Raw genomic sequence first — 25,901 nt, 5'->3', positions numbered from 1 at the left:
TCAAATTCAGACTCACTGCTCGTTGCCATGATTGCAATGGCTGCCTCACTAAGAGACATGACTTTGGGCTTAGGTTGGCTTAGGTTGGGGTGCTGCAGTTGATGTGGAAGTGCTGTTCCCAGCAAGCCGGCTGGAGGACGGTGTGGCAGGCATGTGTTTCCTGAAAACTGTTTGGGGCTGCATGCCAGTGGTAGATATATGCTTCTTCTTCTCTTTCTCACTGGCCACTTTCTTGGGACCTCCTTTCTTTGGGACCGTCTTCAAGCTCTGTCAGTTGGCAGTGGCACTTAACAGCGCAAGGGGAAGAGGTTGGAGGACTGAAGTGATGCTGTCATGTCACTTTGTGCCAGCCTTCTGTCTGGCAGTACTCTGTGGGTCTTGTGCACCTAAAAGCAAACAAACAAGCAAGAAAAGCATTTAGTGAAATGTAGCATTTTTGCAGGTTTCTTTTAATTATTCATAGGACAGCCAATATCATTTAGTGTGGTTAGTGTATCCATTTAAGTCAAATCAAACCACCATAACGTAATTTTTCATTTTTAATCAGGATAACAACATACAGATGTAACAATTTTCTTTAGGTGCATCTAAGGGGAGACACCAGTGGCAGGCAGAGGAGTCCAGGGAAAAATGAATCTTTAAATCATGAATGCCGATGAATGCAGATGTGCACCTTTGGCTGGCAGGGGGATCTGGGGAAAATGGAATAATACTTCAAAAATAAATGCTGGAGTATGCTTATGGCAGGTGGGGGGTCTAGTGGAAAATGGAATTATCCTTAAAAATGCTGGTGTGTGAGGTTGGGTGCCTAAGGCAGGCAGGGTATCCAGGGAAAAATTAGTGATGACAATCCGTAAAAAAGGAATGCTGGTGTGTGCCTTTGCAGGCAGGGGGTGGATGAAGGGAAAATGTTTAAAAAAGTAAAAATAAAGAAATAAATACAAATTTAAAAAATGAATCAAAAGCAAATGAAAAAAATGAAATAAAAATATATAATAAAACAAATAAATACATGAATAAATACATTAATAACATTATTTGATGGTGAACTAGTGGACTCAGCGGAAACCATTTGGATTTGGGAAGCAAGGAGATGTAAGTGAAAAACAGAAAAAATAGATTACAAAGCATTGTTCATACACCTACTACAATGATCCTCAAGCATGTTTATCAAAGTGATATAAAAGATCACATGGAAACCTAAGGCAAAAGCACAGTGACTGCCTAAGGAAAAATGACTGCCGGCCACATGGTCAAACAACAAGCTAAGAGGTATTGTCAACAAAGAAGAACATAAGCAGGCCTACGGCAAAGCAAAGTATAATGTCTGGCTGCACAAAATGGCTGCCTGACACATGGTCAAACAACATCAACAGCAGCAAGCAAGGAGGCATGGGTGAACAAAGAACTCATGCAGTCCTTTGGCAAAGGCATACTGGCTCCCTACACTAATGGCCACCTGCGACATGGTCAAACAGCAGCCAAGGAGGCATGGACAACAGAGCACACGCAGGCCTGTGGAAAAAGCACATTAATTGCCTACTAAAAATGCCTGCCAGGAGCATGATAAAGCAACAATAAGCAATAAGGCATGGACAACAAAGAACACATGTAGGCCTTTGGCAAAAGCACAATGGCTTGATGCACAAACTGGCCACATGCAACATGATCAAACAACAAGTAAGGAGGCATGGACAACAGAACACTTGCAGGCCTATGGAAAAAGCACACTGACTGCATACACAAAATGGCCACCAACCACATTGTCAAACAACAACAGCAAACAAGGAACCTTCAGAGAACAAACAGCACATGCAGACCTATGGCAAAAGCACACTGACTGGCTAGGCTTTCAGCCACATGCCACATGGTGAAATAACAAGCAAGTAGGCATGGATAGCAAAGAACACATGCAGGCCCACTGATACTGACTATAAAAAATGCCCTCCAGCCATGTGCTAATGAGAACAAACAAAGACAAATAGTGGCATACAGCAAAAACACCCAGACTGGTCAGACAAAGGAGGGATGGTAGCAATAATGAAGAAAACACTACCATTAATGTAGCAATGCCAAAAACAAAAATTAAGTGTGCTAGAACAATAAACATATTACACTACCAACATACCCTTTTTGCAGAAAACAATGTGAAATACAAAATAAAACCCCACATTTTTAATTCAATTTAATACCATCTGTCGCATATATGATGTTTTAAAACAACATATACCTTAGATACAGTTGTTTCATGTACCCATGACTAGTACTGGCTGAATGGACAGTGGGCAGACTAGTCCACATAGTAAAATAAAAGAATAGTGCAAATGTAACAAACACAGAGTAAATGGACTGAACTATGCAACCTTTTTCCCTTACAAATCATCCAAAATTAAATGCAAAATAGTACCACACCACAAACACAATCAAATTGAAAATTGAATAAAAGTACAAATAAATACTGGTGCATGCCCTCTATCAAACAAACAACACCCTTATAAAAAAGATTTTCAACTTACTTTTGAAATCACAAAAACAAAGGGCCTGATTACGACTTTGGTGGTCTTGGCACCCCCATGCCAGTGGCCTCACCACTGCCATCTCAGTGGTTCGACCGCCACCAGCTCGTCAGTCTGACCATCAGATTACAATACTGTGGGAAAGCTGGCTCAAAGAACATGACCTGCCTTTCAGCAGAGCTTGCCCTTCTGGGGGGACCACCATGAAAATGTCAGTGGAAAGGGAGGAAAAGGGGTGAAAAATCACCTGTTTTCAGGGATCCACTGCAGCATGTGTATGTCCAGGTCCCTCCTGTGCTGCCGCCACCTGGCCATGATGCTCTGCACCCCCATTGTCCCTGGAATCGAAGGGAGAAGACACAATCACCTCTCCTATGTTATGCATGCAAACAGTCTGTGAACTTAAATATACAGCGAAACATACATTAAACATGTCTACATATACTGTACCACACTTACATAACATATACATGTGTTTCTAGATGTGCACATATCGTACTTACATTTCTTTTCTTCAGTGCCCCTCTACTCTGTCGGTACTACGCCACAGCATAACCCGTTGGCTCGTTAGGAACATCAAAATAAAGCAGGGCTGGGACAGCCGGGGCAGCGGACTTTCTCAGACAGCCGCTGCAGCAGTGTGGCAGTCTGACTGCCATACAAATAATCAGGTCCAAAGTCCTTAAAATCCAATAATATATATGCAGAAGGAATTGCAGACAGAGAGAAAGTGATTGTTCCATCTCGAAATCCAAGAGAAAAGTGACCAAGAGATGGACAGAGCAGAGGGAGGAGCCTGTGTTAGGAATGGGGTCTTTGGTTGGCAGTCAGGTTACCCCCTGTCCAAGCAAGGACCCTCATTCTAGTCAGGGTAAAAGAGAACCACCCTCATCTAACTCCTGCTCACCCCCTTGGTAGCTTGGCACGAGCAGGTGGGCTTAACTTCAGAGTGCTAGGTGTAAAGTATTTATACCAACACACACAGTAACTTAATGAAAACACTACAAAATGACACAACACAGGTTTAGAAAAAAAGAGAATATTTATCTAAACAAAACAAGACCAAAACGACGAAAATCCACCATACACAAGTCAAGGAATAAATTAAAATGCAAAAAGAGTCTTCATGTTCTTTTAAACACAACGCTAACGCTGTTAGCGTGAAAATGAACCTGGGTTGCATCAAAATAACCCGCACGGCTGAGTGTGCATTGAAAAAGGTAAGCGGTGCGTCAATTTCCCACCCGTATGCGAGGTCATGCGTCGTTTCTCCTTCTCCGGTCCAATCGGTGTGCGTCGTTTCTTTCTCCGCAGGAGAGAGATGCATTGATCCGGACAAAACACCTCAGGCCCAAGCAGGCGTGCGTTGTTTTTCCATGCCCAGCGATGCCGAGCACCGTTTCTCCAGCCACAAGTGTCGATTTCACAGCTGCACTGCAAGCACTGCGTTGATTTCAGCCAAGGAGCCGGCGGCGTGTAATTCTTTTAGCCGCTCTATGAGGTTGTGTCGGAAATTTCCCCGCACGGCGATCTGTGCATGGATTTCCAACCTTAGTCCACCAGCTTCACCTGTCAAGGCCCCAGGAACTGGATAAGGCACCACTTGGCAGGGCAGGAGTCTCAGCAGAGGCTCCAGGTGCTGGCAGAGAGAAGTCTTTGCTGTCCCTGAGACTTCAGCAACAGGAGGCAAGCTCAGTTTCAAGTCCTTAGAGAGTTCTTCACAAGCAGGAATGCACACAAAGTACAGTCTTTGTCCTCTTGCACAGGCAGAAGCAGCAACTGCAGGATAGCTCCACAAAGCACAGTCACAGGCAGGGCAGCTCTTCTTCCTCAGCTCTTCAGCTCTTCTCCAGGCAGAGGTTCCTCTTGGTTTCCAGAAGTCATCTAAAGTCTGTGGTTTTCGGTACCCTTCTTATACCCATTTTGCCCTTTGAAGTTGGCTTACTTCAAAGAAAAGTCTCTCTTGTTTGTGAAATCCTGCCTTGCCCAGGCTAGGCCCCAGACACACACCAAGGGGTTGGAGACTGCATTGTGTGAGGGCAGGCACAGCTCTTTCAGGTGTGATTGACCACTCCTCCCCTCCCTCCTAGCACAGATGGCTCATCAGGATATGCAGGCTACACCCTAGCTCCTTTTGTGTCACTGTCTAGAGAGATGTGCAAACAGCCCAACTGTCAAACTGACCCAGACATGAATCCACAAACAGGCAGAGTCACAGAATGGTTTAAGAAAATGCTCCCTTTCTCAAAGTGGCATTTTCAAACACACAATCTCAAAATCAACTTTACTAAAAGATGTATTTCAAATTGTGATCTCAAAGACTATAAACTCCAAATGTCTATCCACTCCCAAAGGGAATCTACACTTTCATCATTTTTAAAGGTATCCCCCATGTTAACCTATGAGAGGAATAGGCCTTGCATCAGTGAAAACCAAATTTAGCAGTATTTCACTGTTAGGACATATAAAACACATTAGTATATGTCCTACATTAAACATACACTGCACCCTGCCCATGGGGCTAGCTAGGTCCTCCCTTAGGGGTGCCTTACATGTAAGAAAAGGGAAGGTTTAGACCTGGCAACTGGGTACACTTGGCAAGTCGAATTGGCAGTTTAAAACTGCACACACAGACACTGCAGTGGCAGGTTAGAGCCATGTTTACAGAGCTACTATTGTGGGTGGCACAACCAGTGCTGCAGGCCCACTAGTAGTATTATATTTACAGGCCCTGGGCACCTCTAGTGCACTGTACTAGGGACTTAGCAGTAAATCAAATATGCCAATCATGGATGAACCAATTATATACACATTTTCTATAGGAGCACTTGCACCTTAGCACTGGTTATCAGTGGTAAAGTGCCCAGAATAACAAAAACAGCAAAAACATAGTCCAGCACACATCAGCAACCTGGGAAACAGAGGCAAAGGATGAAACGTCTAACAGCCTGCTTGACAGGAACAAGAAGTTGGAGTCTCTGGGGAACTTCCTTCTTGTCGAAGAAAACAGTAAAATAAAAAAATATATATTTTTCACTAATTAACCTAAACAGTCCATTGGAGTTGGATATTCACTCAAAAATGCCTTTTCAATTAGATTTAGCTGCTTTTTGAGTAGAAAAGATGCTCAAGAAGCAGCCACAGCCAGTCATGCTCACCAGAGTCATGAAAACGGTGCAGGAAGGCTCAGTGGCAACCTGAAGCCACACAAGCAGCAAGCAAATATGACCTGCACTCACTAGAGGCCTGCAAATCTCTTCATACTCACCAGTGCATGCCTAAACAACTCTAAGAAAAAAATTATGCCATATGCAGGAAGGTGGAATTTAGTGGAAACTCCGCATTACACACACATCCCAGAGTTCCTGATTTCTGCAAACTCCGCTGGGGGAGCTTAATTTCCCACTCACACCTAATTAACAGGCCAGTTAAGACATAAACTTAATACTGCTTCCAGCAGTAGTCTAGCATAAAATGATGAGGCCCCTGTGCAGAATGTGAAAATATGGACCCCTGATTTTCTCATACCACAAATATTCATACTTGCACAGAGTATGCAGAGTATGTGCCAACTACAAAGAGAGGGCTTAACCTGACGCATATAAAGTAGCATATAGTTGCACAATTGAAGTGTGAGTGATGCTTAAACTGCATTTCCACACAGAAGCAAAAAATGCACGTGTTGACAATCAGCTCCATTACTTTTCGCAGGTTAGTGTGCACTCAATTGTAAGAGGCTGCATGTCACCATATCGAGGTCAAAGATCTTGACTCACAACTACATAGACACCACAATATTGACAACTACTATATTGTCAAGATACATGTGCACATGCCTCTGTGTGGCATGGACATAACAGCCAGGTGGCAGAGTGATGTCAGTTCTAGAAAAAAACATCAACATTAGAGGACCTGGTAACTCCTCTTAAATATTGACAGCTAAATGTTACTCCATGTCTGGCTGTGCACTTTGTTACTTACATGTACACCTTACTGCTACTCTTTAACAAGATAGATAATGGACTTCATATCTTATATATCTTCTAGAGGTGATCACAAACATCAATTCTATTTTGTCCAACATATAATGCACTCTTTTGTGATGACCATCACCAGTATCTCCAACTCTCCAACTCCAAAATGTGTAAATTCCATAATAGGTAGAGTAGGGAAAAGTGGTGTGAGGTTTGCCAGTCTTTGTGATGTCATGCGTTGAATGACCTGCAGTCCCTGAGTGTGTTTGCTGTACTTACCAGACACTTCCATATAACCATAAACCCAGGGAAACAACTGAACTGCAATCAATCAATCAATCACAACATTTGGAAAGCGCACTACGTACCCGTTAGGGTTTCAATGCGCTGAAAAGAGAGGGGGGGTGCTGCTACTGGTCGAAGAGCCAGGTCTTAAGAAGTCTCCTGAATGTGAGAAGGTCCTGGGTCTGTCGCAGGGAGGTCGGGAGGGTGTTCCAGGTATTGGCTGCAAGGTAGGAGAAGGATCTGCCACCGGAGGTCTTGCGCTGGATGCGGGGAACAATGGCGAGGGCGAGGTTGGCAGAGCAGAGTTGGTGGGTGGGGCCGTAGAAGTTGAGTCTGTAGTTCAGGTAGGCTGGTCCGGCGTTGTGGAGTGCCTTGTGAGCGTGGGTAAGGAGCTTGAAGGTGATCCTCTTGTCCACGGGGAGCCAGTGGAGGTCTCTCAGGTGGTGGGAGATGTGGCAGCGGCGGGGTATGTCGATGACCAGTCGGGCGGAGGCGTTTTGGATGCGTTGGAGGCATCAGATGTCTTTTTCTGTGATGCCTGTGTAGAGTGCGTTGCCGTAGTCTAGTCTGCTGCTGACGAGGGCCTGGGTCATCGTTCTTCTAGTTTCCGTCGGGATCCATTTGTAGATTCTACGGAGCATGCAGAGGGTGTTGTAGCATTAGGAGGAAACTGCGTTGACCTGTTTGGACATGGTGAGGGCGGAGTCGAGGACGAAACCCAGGTTGCGTGCGTGGTTGGCTGGCGTTGGCAGGGCTCCCAGCGAAGTGGGCCACCAGGAGTCGTTCCAGGCGGTGGGGGTGCGTCCGAGGATGAGTACCTCCGTCTTGTCGGAGTTCAATTTCAGGCGGCTGTGTCTCATCCACTCGTCGATGGACTTCATTCCCTCATGGAGGTTGGCTTTGGCGGTGTGTGGGTCTTTGGTGAGGGGTGAGGGAGAGGATGAGCTGGGTGTCGTCGGCGTAAGAGAGTATGTTGAGGTTGTGCTGGCGGGCCAGTTGTGCGAGGGGGGCCATGTAGATGTTGAACAGCGTCGGGCTCAGTGAGGAGCCTTGGGGTACGCCGCAGATGATGTTGGTGGCTTCGGGGCGGAAGGGTGGGAGGCGGGCTCTCTGGGTTCTGCCGGAGAGGAATGAGGAGATCCAGTTGAGGGCTTTTTCTTGTATCCTGGCTTCGTGGAGGCGTGCTAATAGGGTGCGATGGCAGACCGTGTCGAAGGCTGCGGTTAGGTCCAGGAGGATGAGGGCTGATGTTTCGCCGTTGTCCATTTGCTGTCTGATGTCATCTGTGGCGGCGAGGAGTGCTGTCTCAGCGCTGTGGTTGCATCTGAAAATGGACTGGGAGGGGTCCAGGATGGAGTTGTCCTCGAGGTGGTGGGTAAGCTGAGCGTTGACGATCTTCTCAGTGACCTTCGCCGGGAAAGGTAGCAGGGAGATCGGTCAGAAGTTTTTGAGGTCGTTGGGGTCTGCCTTGGGCTTCTTGAGGAGTGCGTGGATTTCGGCGTGCTTCCAGCTTTCCGGGAAAGTTGCGGTTTCGAAGGATAAGTTGATGATCTTTCGAAGTTGGGTGGCGATGGTAGAGTCGGCTTTGTTGTAAACGTGGTGGGGGCATGGGTCCGAAGGGGATCCTGAGTGGATGGAGTTCATGATCCTGCGTGTTTCAGTGTCGTCTACGTAGGTCCAGGTGGTCAGGCGGTTGGTGCAGGTTGAGTTTCCGGGGGTGGGGTCTGGCGGAGGCATGGTATTGAGGCTGTCATGGATGTCGGTGATCTTTTGATAGAAAAAGGTGGACAGGGCGTCGCAGAGTTCTTGGGATGGTGGGATGTCGTTGACGTTGGCGCTGGGGTTGGAGATCTCTTTCACGATGCAGAAGAGTTCTTTGCTGTCGTGTGCGTTGTTGTTCAGGCGTTCTGTGAAGTGGGATCGTTTGGTGAGTCTGATTAGCTGGTGGTGTTTGCGGGTGGCCTCCTTGTGGGCTGACAGGCTGTCGGGTGTGTGTTCGAGGAGCCATTTCTTCTTTAGTTTCTGGCAGACACGTTTGGAGGTTAGGAGTTCGTCAGTGAACCAGGCGACTTTTTTTCTTTCTTGGTTGTTTGTGGACCTCTTGAGTGGTGCGACTGTGTTGGCGCAGTCGTTGATCCACCGTCGTAGGTTGAGTGCAGCGGTGTTTGGGTCGGTGGAGTCGGTGGGTGGGTTCTGGGAGAGGGTGCTGGTCACCTGGTCCTCGGTGACTTTGCTCCAGCGACAGTGTGGTGGTTGTTGGGTGCGGTGGTGCTCGGTGTGCTTCTTGAATGTGAAGAAGAATTAATGAAAGGTGAAGCTGTCAAATGTTGCATCAGAAAATAAAGTATAGTCATTAATAAAGATATGGCTAGCACTCCACCTTGCAAAAATAGTGTACTATCTACCAATGTGTCTGCAGTGTGACACGTCTGCAGAGAATTGGGCAATGGCATGTAAGTGCAAGGTCATCCATAGGCTGCCCTGTAGGAACTGTGGCCTTATGTCGTACTCCTGCACTTAAATGGTGAGGCATCTCTAAACTAGGTGCAAGCACTTTGATCAGCTTGTTTGTGAGAGGCAAATCAGTACAATGACATTGAAATGAAAAAAACACCAACAACATTGCTCTGGAAAACATTGTTGTGCTTGTACTTATGATGCAGAATCACATGAATGGATAGTAGTTTGATGAAGTGTAGCTGGTGAGAGGTGAAACTCAGATTATATCTTTGATTCCCACTTGCATTAGCTGATTTGTATACATGGGCGTTTCAAGGTGGATATACGTTTACTATGTACACCGTGTTTGAAGTGTATGTAGGTGATTTGCATTTCCTGTACATTTCTGTGGCATGTATGTGTGCCTGTGTGATTGAAAATACAAGTGATATGGTAGATGGTCAATAAAGAGAAATATCTCCAGTGACATGCTATCAATGACATTGTTCTCTAATTCTGGGAATTTATTTTCATGTTTTTGTTTTTGAGCATCTTCTGAGTGTGGATGTTGTGTTGCCACTGAATATATATATGTGGCAACTGTTGACTTTTACCCTTTTATTTATTTTCTCATGATACTCTTATTCCATGCCTCCAATGATTTCTGTATGACTCCATTTCTTTTATTATATGCATTCACTTTGCATACTATCTAAATGTACACAAATGGTTTCTAAATTGGACCCATATTTATCAACTTTTGGACATACCCACACCCAAAAACTGACAATAGAAAAAATACGCTATTTTCACCCAAATGGGAACTTTTCATCAAAGTCACATTTAAATTCCTGCAGCTGAGCAAATCTTTGGATTTTGCACATGACGGGCATAACTTTGAGAAGGAAAGGAGAATTATTATGATACTTCTATTGTACTCTCAGAGCTCAGTTTCTGATTCATTTACTAATTATACACTTTGAACTGTTAGAAGTGTTGGTTGCTTGAAGTCTGTTGAGTCTCAGATTTTGAAGCTGTCTATCCACCACTGGAGCAAGATGGTTACATAAATAGTTGCAAACATTGACCTAAGCAATTTTCTCAACATTGTTACTGAAAAAGAAGTCTTGGAAAAGAAGTCTTGGAATTTATACACTACTGCTTGTGTCTATGAGATGCAAGCTGGCAGAATAGTAGTTGTGGGAAACTGGGTTGCTGGTTGTGGTATCCAGGTTGCTTGTATCTTGGCAACCACTGTTATATAGGATGTTCTTGAATGTGTACACAGAGAACATGAAGAAGGGACAATTGAGAGATAGAGATTAAGGGAGAAGTTGTATTGCCTGCTCTCTCAAGAAATATACAGTTACTCACCACTACGAATGTTGCACTTACTACAAACTGACGGCAAGAGTCCACGCAGATTGCACCTACCGCAGAGAGCAGGCAGAGAGCGGAGGTGCTGTTCATTTCACCACCTTTGGCTTGTTGCATTGACTGAGAGAGGGCCAACTGAAGGACCCAGCAAAGAACGTTGAGTACATCTCGGTACGTCAGAGGTAGTATTTGGACATTGTCTCCTCACAGTAAGTCAGCAAGAGATTGAGGAGGTGAAATATACATGAGGATTTTAAAGCAATGAGTGCGAGAAGTCGTTCATGCTCATGCCAATCGTTGTGTGCCTACAGTGACATGAGCGCAAAGTGCAACCATATTAATTGAGAAATCTGCTCATTTTATCGAAGCACACACTGAAGCATAATGGTGATGTGCACCCCAACTAATATATAACAAAGGAAGCTAGGGAAGCTGGATTTTATTACTGCATGGTGATGGGCACACCAATTGAGGCATACACTGGATAAATTCAAATTCAACAGTGATACGCATAGAAACAATTATTTAAGAGAAAGTGATATGGACAGCACATTATTTACGACATAATGGTGTTGCACACATCGATTAACAATTTAAAAAAAGGAGAGACAATATTTATTGTGTGCACACCAATATTTATTTAAGGAATTTGTATATACATTAGTTCTAGTAGTTTAAAGTGTTGTATAGATCCATAACTGCTCCTACAATAGATGTACTTATACTAGGTATATTATAAAGAAAACATGCAAACTCTGGGTCTAACCCCACATGTTCCTTTTCTCCCATGTTCTGGTGAACAACAAATGAAATGGTCAGACTGGAAAGAGTACTTTGAAAACTATATATCAGCCATCAAGGATAAACATAGAGAAGAATGTATGTCTCAGAGAAAAAAGTCTTACTGCATAGTATGGGACTAAAAGGCTTATGGATATATACTTAAATACAATTTTAAAAAACCTAGAGTGGAGTAAGGCCGGGATGTATTAAAAAAGGCTTTAAAAGACTTAGATGCACATTACCAACTTACAGTATGTGTAGCTATAGACAGATTCAATTTCTTTCAATGGAAACAGGCTAAAACAGAATCCATGAAAGATTATGTAGCTGCCCTCAAGAAGTAAGCAGTAACATGTATATTTGCTGAACTGCAAAAAGACTTAATTAGAGATCAAATTTTAATGCATTGAAATAGGGAGAACATACAAGAAAAAATGTGAGTGTGTGGAAAAGCACCACTTCAGAAAATTATAGCCATAATTAAGTAAGCAGAGATGTCCAAAAGATGTGCTAAAGCAGCACTAATGTCTGGGACTGGAGTAGACTCTGTTTGCAAAGTAACTAATGTTAATACAAGTCAGAAAACAAATGAGAAGTGTGGAGGAAAGAGTTCTGTGTGGAAGAATAATGATAAAGGTAGACAAGGAATGAGTGATAATTACTGGTATGTTTCAGATGTTGAAATAATTGACATTTTGCCAGAGACAAGAATTGTCCTGCCATTAAGAGTAAGTGTTTACATTGTGGCATGATTGGCCACTTTGCCAAGGTTTGCAGAAGAAAGAAAAAAAGGGAATAAGGAATTCATACAGTGTGTTTTAGAGGACAATGAGGAGGAGTTGGAAGAAGGGAATAATTCTTCTAGTGACAATGACATTTTGAGCATTGAAGATGATGCAGTATTAGATGTGAATGAAAAGATCAGGCAGAAACCCATGTGCAACAGGACCATCAAGGGTGTGGATAGTAAGGTAATAGCTGATTCAGGATCTCCGTACACTATAGTACAATGGTCTGTATAGGAAGAAAAGTTCAGAGAGGTTTTGGGTGATGACTTAAACACTACTGATGTGCACCCTGTTACTTTCACAGGTGTGAAAATTCCCATGGTTGGATACAGATTAGTCATGTTTTAGTTTCAAGGGAGGAAATTGCAAGGACAATTTTATGTGAAGGAAAAAGGAGCATCAGTACTTGTGTGGATAGACCAAGGGAATTTAGGAATAAGTCTCAACACTATTAGCAATGAGCAAGTTTTGTTATTAAGTGAATCAGTGGGTGCTTTGAAAAAATAACTGGTGAGGAAATTTCCAAAGGTATTCTCAGGTAAGGTAGGAAAATTGCCTGGATATGTGAACAGGATTATCCTAAAGGATGGAGCTGTGCCAGTGTGTCGCAGAGCAAGAGACATTCCTATAGGGATAAAAGGGAATGTAATAGAAGAATTTGATAATTTGGCACCCAAAAGGATCATAGAGCCTGTGAAGAGTGCAAAATGGCCAGCTCCTTTATTAGTAGTAGCACAGAAACAAAATGGTCAGTTGAGGTTATGCATAGACCTGAGGGATGTGAGTTAAAACATTGTGGTTGACAAATTCCTTCTTCTAAGAATCGAGGAACTCTTAGCCCTTCCAAGGGGTGAAATGGTTTTCAGCCATAGACTTAACTTCAGCCTATCACTAAGTTGAGCTGCATCCTGACAGCAGGAGTTTAGCTTCATTTCTCACTCCTTTCGGTTGTTACAGTTATGTGCACATGCCATTCGGTTTTGCATCAGCAGTTGCTGTTTTCCAATGCCTAATGCATACATTATTCAAGAGAATTGAAAGAGTGACATATTTTCAGGATGTCATTTTGGTGATGGGTAGAGGCAAACAAGAACACAATACTAGATTGGAAGTAGTACTGGAGAAACTGAATGAAAATGGATTAAAAGCAGAGTTCAAAAAATGCAAATTTGCCTTAGAGTCAGTAGCATTCTTAGGGCATGAGGTAGGAAAAGAAGGTATTTCACCCAAAAAGAACATAATTGAAGCTGTGAGCCATGCCAAAGCTTCAATTTCTAAAGAAGAGATTAGGTCCTTCCAGGGTTTAGCAGCGTTTTATTCCAAATTTGTACATAATTTTACCACGAAGACTTATGGGTTGAGACAGTTGTTAAAAGCAAAGCAAGAATTTGTTTTGAAAAATTATCTGTATACAGATTTTGAAAATATCAAAACAGATGTATGTACTGCAGTACCGTTACAAGGGTTTGATGTAGATGTGTATAGTATTGTGACAACAGATGCTAGTGGCAAAGGTCTGGGTGCTGTTTTAACCCAGGTATCTGAGACAGGAGAAGAATGCACAAGATCATATGCTTCCCGTTCACTGACCCAGGCAGAAGAGAAGGTTTCAGTAAATGAAAAAGAAATGTTGCCAGCAGTTTTGAGTATGGAGAAATTCAGAAAATACATATGGGGCTTTAGATTCAAATTACTCACTGACTATACACCATTAGTGAAAGTCTTACATCTAGCAGTATAGTTAGAGCTAAGAATGACACTTAGATTGTTGGATTTTGTATATGTTGAGGAATATTTACCAGGTAACAAGAAAAAGTGGCATACTATTTGAACCGTTACCATTCGATAAACACACAGCAATACAGCAATATTGAATGATGAATGGAAGTTAAAGTATGATGAAGATGTAACATTGTCACGAGTGAAAGTTTATTACAATAGGGTGGATGGAGACAAGCAAATTACATGATGAATGCAAAACATTACGGCATATTAAAGATGAACTGCCTCTTAATGAAACAGGTTATATTTTTAGGGAAGACTGATTGGTTCCACCCAAAAGGTTAAGACAAAAATTCTAAGAATTAACCATGAGGGGCATTTAATTATTGTCAAATTGAAAATAGAGTGAAATCAGCTTACTGGGGGCCAGGTATAGACATTGACACTGAGAGGTTGTCAAAGGTTGTCATGTATATTCCAGTGCAAATAAAACACAGTCAACATTCTGACCACCTTTAGGAGAAGGTAAATATCCAGCAAATCCTTGGGAATACTTTAGTGTAGATATATTAGGTCCCATTTTACATGAGTGGGGAGTGGCCAAATATATAATTGTCATTATGGATAATTATTCCAAGTGGCCTGAAATTGGAATAACGGAAGTAGTGGATGTTCATGCTGTAACTTCATTCTTAGAGAGAACATTTTAAGAGAAGGGATTCTCAAAATCATACTTAGTGTCAATGGGCCACAGTTCACTGCAGAAACATTTATATATATATTTTTTTTTACTAGAAATGGCATAAAGAGCAAGCACGCACCAGTTTGGCATCCAACAGGGAATGGAGTATTGGGAATGTTTAACAGAGGGATAATGGCAAGTGTTCAAGCAACCACTAATGGAGGACTGGATTGGAAGAAGGAATTAGCTAGCACTATTTGAGCATTCAGGATTACACCAACATTTAAAGGGTATAGTCCTTTCAGAATATTAAGAGGGAGGGAAACATTCACAAGGCATGGATGAATATAAAATTATGCAGTATATGGTCTCCCTGCGTAGTAAAAAGTAACTTACTGAAAATGCAAATGCTTAACGAGGAGTACAAGAAACAAGGTCTGAAAGAAGTTCATTTAAAACCCAGTGATTGGGTTAGAGCGAAACAATGCCACAAAAAAATGGTTGCAGTAAATTTTCAGAACCCATGCAAATCAAAGAGGTATGTGCAAAATCTGTATTGTGAAGTAATATGAAAGTGTGGCATTTCAGCAGAATGTCAAGATGTAACAAAATATTGACATGGGAAACCAAAAAAAAAGGAGGAATTCAAGCATTCCTGATACTAATGATTGGGTGTGGCGTGATGCTGTTGATGTAAGTGCTGAGATATGGGATGATTCAAATTAAACTTTGGGCACTTCGGGGCATATTTATACTCTGGTTGCGCCGAATTTGCATCGTTTTTTTCGACGCAAATTCGACGCAAAACTAACGCCATATTTATACTTTGGCGCTAGACGCGTCTAGCGCCAAAGTTCCCGGAATGTGCGTCATTTTTTAGCGTGAACCCCTTCCTTGCGTTAATGATATGCAAGGGAGGCGTTCCCGTCTTAAAAAATGACTCCCAGGCCTTTACGTGGTATTTATACTCCCGGGCAAAAATGACGCCCGGGAGTGGGCGTGGCCAAAAACGGCGCATTTGCGCCGCTTTTTAACGCCTGGGTCAGGGATGGCGTTAAGGGACAAGTGGGCTCAAAATGAGCCCAGAGTGCCCTCCCCTGCCCCCAGGGACCCCCCCTGCCACCCTTGCCCACCCCAGGAGGACACCCAAGGACGGAGGGACCCATCCCATGGACATTAAGGTAAGTTCAGGTAAGTATTTTTTTTTTTTTTTTTTTGTGGCATAGGGGGGCCTGATTTGTGCCCCCCTACATGCCACTATGCCCAATGACCATGCCCAGGGGACAGAAGTCCCCTGGGCATGGCCATTGGGCAAGGGGGCATGACTCCTATCTTTACAATGATAGGAGTCATGTTGATGGGGGATGGGCGTCGAAAATAAATGGCGCAAGTCGGGTTACGATGATTTTTTCGACGCAACCTGACTTGCCCCATTTTAAGACGCCCATGCCCCATTTTCCCCCTACGCCGGCGCTGCCTGGTGTACGTGGTTTTTCTCGCGCACACCAGGCAGCGCCGGTCTGCTTGCGCCGGCTAACGCCATTCAATAAATACGGCGCCCGCATGGCGCTTCAGAATGGCGTTAGCCGGCGCTAATTTTTTTGACGCAAAACTGCGTTAGCGCAGTTTTGCGTCAAAAAGTATAAATACGGCCCTTAATTTCCAAGCACAAGGGGAATTGGAGGTGGGAATAAAACTTCTGTTCCAGGATACATACAGAGTATCCACATGTGCAGGAAGATCTGTAAAGTTGCCTAAGAAATTTAGAGAGTTTGTAATGAGCTAGTGCTGTTTTTTTTGTATCCTGCTATATTTTTTATGTAAGTTAAACAGAAAGAAGACAAATGGATAAGGGCAAATATTTATATTATTCTTAGTGATATATAAGTTACTTTTAGTTTTTTTAGCTTTTTTAGGTTTATCTGTGAAAAAGGGAAAATGTGGTATACTGTTTTACTGCTTATTATATGAATTATTCTTCACTGTTATATGAATTATTCTTAATTTAGGTATACTCTTGGGTATTTATTATTTTGAGGTTTATTTGTGAAGAAGGGGAAATGTGGTATCAAGGTTGCTTGTATCTTGGCAACCACTGTTACATAGGATGTTCTCAAATGTGTGCACGGAGAGCACATAGAAGGGAAACTTGAGAGAAAGAGACAAAGGGAGAAGTTGTATTGCCTGCTCTCTCAATAGATATATACAGTTACTCACCATTACAAGTGTTCGTACTTATTACACTGGTTGAGGAGAGTGAAGCTCTACTTAGGCAACAGGCACAATCCTTGTCAGGGTGCAACAAAAAAGTCACTAATTTGGCCTAAATTAACCTGTACTTAACCCACTGGTAGCTTGACACAAACACAGTGTGGCTTAAGCTAGAGACCATGTATATTTGTGATGCACACAAACAGTAATAAAGTGAAAAAACAACACAAGAAATATTCAACAGTAATTTAGGAAAGTAGAGTAAAATTGAATATTTTTAACACTAAAACAACAAAAAGTAGAACTGGAGATATGCAATTTCAAAGTCATAAGTAAAAGTAGCTTCAAGAAGTGCAAAGCGTCAACTGTGGTTATCTGGTCCTGCCGGACTGGGACAAAGACTGACCACAGTGGAGTATGGGCTGGATACAGGGACCAAGTTAGTCCCATTGAGAACTGTACCATTTGTCCTTGTTATTGAGCACTGTGTCATGCCTCGTTGGTGCCAATAAGGAGCTGGGAGGGCTGAGAGGTGAGATCCTGCATCGAGTTGCATCGCACTAGGTCAGTTCTGAAGAGGCCACCAATCAGGGGCAGCGGGATGCTGGGATGTGAGGGTCTGTGTCGGACTGCATCAAGTTGCACCACACTGCATCAGCTCGAGAAAAACTAAAGTTGGGAAAGAGGAGTACACTCTGATGCCAGCCAAAGGTCCATGACCATGGGGCACCTCTTTAATGATCAGGACACTCTCCAGCAGAGAACAGCAGTATGACACAGGCAGGTCCAGCTTAGTGTGGGCAGCTGTGCATATTGATGGCAAGTCTCCGGAGCTTGTTTTCTCCCTGTAGCTCACAACAGGTGTCCAGTCAGCTAGCCTTTGAAAACACTCTAGTGGTTCTGGGATCAAAGAGCAGGTCCAGTCTTTCTTCCTTACACAGCAAGGCAATCTTTCTTGCAGCCGGACAGAAGGGCAGTCCTTCCACCAGCAGGGCTGCAGAGCAGTGCTTCTTCTGAGTCTTGCACAGGTCCAGGAGTGATTTGAAGAGTGTGTCTGAGTGCCCAACAGTTACACTTGGTGCCAGGTTTGAAGTGGGATAAACCTCTGGGGGATTCTCCCGACAGGAGTTCCTGGAATTTCCTTGCCTTCCTGACCTGGTGCCATGATGTCTAGGGTCAAAAAAGGCCTAGAGTGAAGTTCTTCTGTGTTATCTTTGAAGTGCAAGTGTGGTAGGTGACAGTTTCGTCCCACCATAAAGTCAGGATGGCCAATCCAGCCTACACCTACTCTCCCTTTCATGACACTGTCTGCCAGGAATAAATAAAGGCTAAGGGCCACCTACACATAGCCATGTGACACAGAAACAGGCTGCAGGTACCAAATGATGGGGGCAAGAAAATGCCAACTTTCTAAAAGTGTCATTTTCAGAGTTGTGACTTAAAATCCAAATTTACCTTTAAAAAGGATTTTAAAGTACAATTCCTTAGATACCAACCATGACATTTCTAACTGCCCCCAAACAAAGGTTATGACTTTTTGAATGCAAGAAGGTATCCACATGTTATCTTATAGAAGTTGTATGCCTCCATGTAGTAAAAATTAAGTTGCATGTTTTTTACTACTGTAAAACTTAAAAGTACATGTCTACGTTTTTAAATACACTGCACTCTTTGGGCTCTTCCGGGCCTACCCTAGTGGTCACTGACTTTGATATATTAGAAAGGGACTTTTATCCTTGGCAAAAGGTCTATTTTGCTAAGTCAAATTGGCAGTTTAAGGCTGCACACAGGTTGCAGTGGCTGGCCTCAAACTTGTTTTTTAAAGCTGCTACGTAAATGGGTGGCACAACCAGGGCTGCATTTCCCAGTAGCATTTAATCTACCAGCCTGGGGAATATGGGATGCCTTTTACTAGGGAATTATAAGTAAATTAATTACCATACTTTTGGGAGTGAACACAAGCACTTTAGCATTGGTTAGCAGTGGAACATTACACAGAGCTCTCTATGGCCAAGAAAATAAATCCAGCATAACAGAAGAGGTTAAGGCAACATCTTTGGGGGACTAGCACTGTTAGAAATGGGGCTCTAGTTGGCAGAGGTTATGCACCTTGTCTTTCCTCACTGTTTCACTGTTTAGCTTGTTGTTCCAGCCCCTTATTACAACAGGATCACTTCCCCTTTGGAAATGTGACATTTCTAAAATAGTAATGCTACATCTGACTTTATCACTAAATAGGATTTATCATTACTGTTCTAGAGGTATCAAACATGACACAGCTACTCCTTTCTAATCAATTATCACAACGTAAAAGTGTATTAAAGAATTCCCAGTATTAACCTATGAGAGGGGTAGGCCTTATTAGTGAAAAACAACTTCAGGAGTTTTTCACTACCAGGAAATGTAAAACTTAAAAGTACATGTCCTACGTTTTATCAAATCATTAACATTTATAAAGCGCGCTACTCACCCGTGCGGGTCTCAAGGCGCTAGGGGGGAAAAGGGGGGGTTATCGCTGCTCGAACAGCCAAGTCTTTAGGAGTCTCCGGAAAGCGGAGTGGTCCTGGGTGGTCCTGAGGCTGGTGGGGAGAGAGTTCCAGGTCTTGGCCGCCAGGAAGGAGAAAGATCTCCCACCCGCCGTGGAGCGGCGGGTGCGAGGGACGGCAGCAAGTGCGAGGCCAGCGGAGCGGAGGGGGCGGGTGGGGACGTAGAAGCTGAGGCGTCTGTTGAGGTATTCCGGTCCCTTGTTGTGGAGGGCTTTGTGTGCGTGGGTGAGAAGACGGAAGGTGATCCTTTTGCTGACTGGGAGCCAATGCAGGTGTCTCAGGTGTGCGGAGATGTGGCTGTTGCGGGGTACGTCGAGGATGAGGCGGGCCGAGGCGTTTTGGATGCGTTGCAGGCGGTTTTGGAGTTTGGCTGTGGTCCCGGCGTAGAGGGTGTTGCCGTAGTCCAGGCGGCTCGTGACGAGGGCGTGGGTCACGGTTTTTCTGGTGTCGGCGGGGATCCAGCGGAAGATCTTACGGAGCATGCGGAGAGTGAGGAAGCAGGCGGAGGACACGGCGTTGACTTGCTTGGTCATGGTGAGAAGAGGGTCCAAGATGAAGCCGAGGTTGCGGGCGTGGTCTGCGGGGGTCGGTGCGGTGCCGAGGGCCGTGGGCCACCAGGAGTCGTCCCAGGCGGACGGGGTGTTGCCGAGGAGGAGGACTTCCGTTTTTTCAGAGTTCAGCTTTAGGCGGCTGAGCCTCATCCAATCTGCGACGTCCTTCATACCCTCTTGTAGGTTGGTCTTGGCGCTGGCGGGGTCCTTGGTGAGGGAGAGTACAAGTTGGGTGTCGTCGGCATAGGAGGTGATGATGATGTCGTGCTTGCGTACGATGTCGGCGAGGGGGCTCATGTAGACATTGAAGAGTGTCGGGCTGAGCGATGAGCCTTGAGGTACGCCGCAGATGATCTTGGTGGGTTCTGAGCGAAACGGAGGGAGGTAAACTCTTTGGGAGCGGTTAGCGAGGAAGGAGGCGATCCAGTCCAGGGCCTGGCCTTGGATCCCGGTGGAGCGTAGGCGGGTGATTAGGGTGCGGTGACAGACGGTGTCAAAGGCAGCCGAGAGGTCGAGGAGAATGAGGGCGACTGTTTCACCGTTGTCCATCAGGGTTCTGATGTCGTCTGTGACTGAGATGAGGGCGGTTTCCGTGCTGTGGTTGGTTCGGAATCCGGTTTGTGAAGGGTCGAGCAGGTTGTTGTCTTCCAGGAAGGTGGTCAGCTGTTTGTTGACGGTCTTTTCTATTACCTTGGCTGGGAAAGGTAGAAGAGAGATGGGGCGGAAGTTTTTCAGGTCGCTTGGGTCAGCCGTAGGTTTCTTTAGTAGGGCGTTGACTTCAGCGTGCTTCCAGCATTCGGGGAAGGTAGCAGAAGAAAAAGAAGAGTTGATGACGGTCTGGAGGTGCGGGGCGATGATGTCGTCGGCTTTGTTAAAGATGAAGTGCGGGCAGGGGTCCGAAGGGGCGCCGGAGTGGATAGAGTTCATGATGGATTTGGTTTCTTCCGTGTTGATGTGGGTCCAGTTGTTGAGGGTGATGTCCGGGGAAGCGGGATCAGTGGTGTATGGTTGGGTCTGGTGTCCGAAGCTGTCGTGGAGGTCGCTGATCTTGCGATGGAAGAAAGTGGCGAGGGATTCGCACAAATCCTGTGAGGGCGTGACGGCGTTGGCACTGGCGCTGGGGTTGGAGAACTCTTTGATGATGCTGAAGAGTTCTCTGCTGTTGTGGCTGTTTTTGTCTAGTCTGTCGGTGAAAAAGTTCCTTTTGGCAGTGCGGATCAGGTGGTGGTGTTCGCGTGTAGCGTTCTTGAGGGCGGTCATGTTGTCAGCGGTGTGGTCCTTGCGCCAGGCCTTCTCAAGGGCACAACAAGTTTTCTTTGATTCTTTGAGGGTGTCAGAGAACCAGAGAGGTTTTTTGGTGTTGGTCTGTCGATGCGTGCGTTTGAGGGGAGCAAGGTTGTCAGCGCAGTTGGAGATCCAGTTTGTGAGGTTGAGAGCTGCGTCGTTGGGGTCGGTGGTGAGGGTGGGTTGGTTGGCGGCGAGAGCGGAGAAGAGTTGCTCTTCAGGGATCTTGTTCCACTGTCGATGAGGGATGGGTTGAGTGCGGAGGTGGGAGGTCTCGCGTCGGAATGTGAAGTGGACGCAGCTGTGGTCGGTCCAGTGTAGGGCAGAGGTGTGGCTGAAGAAGACGTGTTTGCTGGCGGAGAAGATAGGGTCGAGCGTGTGTCCGGCGATGTGGGTGGCGGTGTTCACCAGTTTTTTGAGGCCGAGGTTGGCGAGGTTGTCGAGCAGGGTGGTGGTGTTGGGGTCGTTGTTTTGTTCCAGATGGAAGTTGAGGTCGCCTAGGAGGATGTAGTCCGGTGAGGCGAGGGCGTGCGGGGAGATGAAGTCGGCGATGGCGTCGCTGAAAGAGGCGCGAGGTCCGGGAGGACGGTAGACGAGGGATCCTCTGAGGGTGGTCCTTGGGTCGGTGCGAATCTGAAAATGCAGGTGTTCAGCGGCGAGGGGGGGGTCTTCGGTGGAGGTGGTGACGCTGATGGAGTCTTTGAAGATGATGGCGACACCTCCTCCTACTTGGTTGGTGCGGTCTTTTCTGGAGATCTTGTAGCCTTCGGGGATGGCGGTAGCGATGTCTGGAGCAGAGGAGGCGTTCATCCATGTCTCTGTGATGAAGGCGACGTCCGGGGCTGTGGAGTCCAGGAGGTCCCAAAGTTCAACGGCGTGCTTGTGGACGGAACGAGCGTTGATCAGGATGCACTTGAGGTGGTTGATGGCGCGTGGGCTTGTGGTCGTGGTAGTTGCGTGGTGGAAGATGCGTTTGCAGGAGTTGCAGGCGAAGGGTCCATGGGTGCGTTTGGGGTGAGCTAGGAAGCAGGTTTTGGAGCGCCCTGGGTTGAGGGCGTGGAGGGTGGTGGGGTCGTAGCGGATCAGCGGGGCTTGGGGGAGCTGGGGACCAGGGGTCGTGGCGCTGGGCGCGGGCCAGGCGCAGACGGGCGCAGACGGGCTTGCCTCTGGCGCGCCTCTGGCGCGCCAGCGGCGTGCCCGCTGCGCGCGCCCGCTGCGCAGTCGCGCAGCGGCCGCCATAAGAGGTAGGAGGGGGGGGGAGGGGTCAGCTGGGGGCGAATGGGAGCTGGGGGGCGGGGGCGTGCAGGAGGTCGCGGCGGGAAAGCGCGAGGGAGGGGGGGGACAGGTAGAGTGAGAGGAGCTGGGGGAGGGGGTTTAGGGTGGAGGAGGGTGAGTGTTAGGAGGTTTGGAGATTAGGGAGAGAGATAGGAGTAGGGTTGTGAAGATAGGGGAGGGGGGGTTGTAGAGGTGGGTGAGGGAGAGAGGTAGAGTGAGAGGATAGGGAGATAGGTAGTAGAGGGGGTGGCGGGAGGGGGGGAGAGATAGAGAAATAGATAGAGAAAATAGATAGAGAAGTCGATAGATAGGGAAATAGATAGATAGACAGATAGGTAGGTAGGAGGAGGTGGAGAGTGGGGGAGTTAGATAGTGAGATAGGGAGCTAGAGAGATAGGAAGATAGGAGGAGTGAGGGAGGTAGATAGCGAACGGGTTAGCTAGGGGTGAGAGAGGGGGAGGCGAGTGAGGGAGGGGGATGAGGAAGGAGCAGGAGGGCAGGCTCGGGGGAAGAAGACGGAGGAGGTAGAAGAGCCAAAGACAGGAGAACAGAAGACAGAAGAACAGAAGACAGAAGAACAGAAGACCGGAAGAGCAGAAGACAGAAGAACAGAAGAACAGAAGAACAGAAGGACAGAAGAACAGAAGACAGAAGCACAGAAGATCGGAAGAGCAGAAGAACAGAGAAGAACAGAGAAGAACAGAGAAGAACAGAGAAGAATCGAGAAGAAGAACACAGAAGCACCGAGAAGAACAGGGAAGAAGAACACAGAAGACCGGAAGAACACAGAAGAACAGAAGGGAAGAACAGAAGAACAGAAGAGAAGAACAGAAGAACACAGAAGAAGATTGCAGAGGGGGAGCGAGGAGGAAGAGACAGAGAGGAGGAAAAGAAGCAGGAGCAGGAGAGAAGGTGAGTGGCGCGGGGCAGGGCGAGGGGCTGGGAGGAGGGGGGTACTTACAGTTAGGTGGGTCTCAGGAACACAGGAACTCGGGAACTTGGAGGAGCTGCAGCGGCAGGGGGAGCGACCTACCCTTACACAGCACTCTTCCCTGTGGGCAACCTAGGGCCTACCTTAGGGGTGACTTATGTGTAATAAAAGGGCAGATTAAGGCTTCGCAAAGTGCTTCAGATGCCAACTCACAGTGAGAGTAAGCCGCACAAACAGGCCCTGCAGTGGCAGGCCTAAGACATGTTTAAAGGGCTACTTAATTGGGTGGCACAAATAGTGCCACAGTCCCACTAGTAGCATTTCATTACTGGCCCTGGGCACATGTAGTGAACTTTACTAAAGACTTAAAAGTAAATTAAATATGCCAATTGTGCATAAGCCAATGTTACCATGTTGTAAGGTGAGAGCACAAGCTTTTTAGCACTGGTTAGCAATGGTAATGTGTCCAGAGTCCAAAAGCCAAAAGCCAACAAAAAAGAGGTCAGAAAAAAGGAGGAAGGCAAAAGGTTTGAGATGACCCTTCAGAGGGGGCCATTTTCCAACATGCACCCAAACATAGTGGCTCACCATTAGCTATCACTACATCCGGTTTTAGCTGCTCAAAATTAGAGGCAGGTCTAAAGCTTCAGTGAAGTGTCTTTGGTCTACATTTAGATGTCAAGCCCAAATGAACATTCCTAACTCAATAGTGGTGCTGAGAAATGCATTTATCAACAAGAAAAACTGACAGTACACAAACTTGTACATGCAGTGCTGATGGTCAAGAAGTGTGTTTCTTCTTTGAACAAATGCAACAATCTGGTGTAGTCATTTCTGTGTCCAACTCTTGTACGTTATGGTTTTATAGGTTTTAAGATATGGTTTGTGTCAATGTCTGAGGTTCCATTGCCGGGCTCCTTTTGTGTTTTGAATAAATCACTTCAAGGATCTCTTGTATTCATCCCCCCAAAAGACACCTTAACACTTTTAAGTGAGGGGAGGGGTTTGACTGGTGGTCCAGTCCAATTAAAAACAAGCCAGTATCCCTGCACCAGAATTTTTCAGGTGCATGAATACCGGACCCAAATTTACTGACCTGAAAATCTGAGGGTAAGATTACTTTGGGAGGTGTAACATCTTCCTTTTCTAGAAACATCCTGGGAAGCATATAATACCCTCCCCTGCCAGACCGCTTCCTTTAATGTTCTCCCATGCCAGGCCACATAGTTCACTTCCCTCAACCATCCTCTCCATTACACCATTAGTTCCCAGTGACAAGCGAATACCGTAAGGAGTTTCACTCAGAAAAAAAACAGATCTACATGGTTATTCTTTACTCCGTGAGGGTTCCCTTGTATTAATATAGTTCTCTAACAGTGGTAAAACCGAGTAGCGGTGTTTATGGGTGTTTATTTTCCACCTTGTCACTAGTTAAGTAATGTGCAACTTGTAATTTAGGCACACTGAGCTGTGCTGTTGAGGTTTAATTGCCCTTGCTTCTGAGTGTAGATGGGCGCTAATGCTGCAAGACTTTGATTCTTCTGGAATTTCAAGCAGCTGGCCTCAGCTACGCAACCTTGTGTTGCAAATGAAAAATAGAAGCCTCACAATTCCAAAGGATTATATCAGAGGCATTCATTATCCAGTTTAGCAAGCAGTGGTCAACATATCCCAAATACAAACAGTTGATATAGACAACTGCTTTGCACTGTGAAGGAAGCTGTTCCATCATGCTAGTGTTGCCTTTTCCCACTGACCCTGGCCTCAACTTTGAGTTTGCTGGAAGTGCTCAGCTGTGATTCAGGTCCTCCAGCAGCTAGTGTCTGCTGGACTAGGGTGTGCCCACACAGTGCATCCTTACACATAATGATGTGCTGCTGCTGCATCCTCACCATAGTAGCAATTGAACTGGTGTGCAGGCACACAATTTATTTTACCTGTGCATATCCAGTTTTAGAGTGCCTCTTAAATCAGTTCACTCCACTATAACTGAGGTGTCACAGTGTGAGCTCTGTGACTGCATTAAATGTGATTTAAAATCAGAGCACGGCTGACTGAAGGACGCCCCCTGTGACGCATATACCATGCTGCACATGCTGGAGGTTCGCTGCATCAGTCATTTCAGCATTTCAGCTTTCCTACCCTTAGAGCAGCTGTGTTTTTAAGCCACCTAATAAGATTTCACCGAAGTGTAATTACTCGGTAACAATACATATTCTGCTGGGAGAGCTGCCCAGGAACACTTACCAAATACAGTTGCCTATTGCGTCTATGGTTGGATTCAACTTTAAATGTCTATGCTTTGAATAAACACTGCCCAATTGCTAATGCACTCTCATGGGAAACCCGTGCAACTGCCTGGAAATAGACTCTATATTAAGAAAGCTGTGGAACTTGATTTTGAAGGTGGCACAGGATTGTATTATGCCTGGATTTACTTTCTGTGTTCCGGATTATGAACTAGAAATGTCAATTTATTGAGAAAGAACAAGAGAAAAATTATGTGCCATGGACCTCTCGAGTAAGAACAAATCCTC

Source organism: Pleurodeles waltl, chromosome 2_2, assembly GCF_031143425.1.
Source record: "Pleurodeles waltl isolate 20211129_DDA chromosome 2_2, aPleWal1.hap1.20221129, whole genome shotgun sequence".
NCBI lineage: Eukaryota > Metazoa > Chordata > Amphibia > Caudata > Salamandridae > Pleurodeles > Pleurodeles waltl.
The sequence above is the reverse complement of the archived record's forward strand: the minus strand, read 5'-3'. Positions refer to the sequence as shown.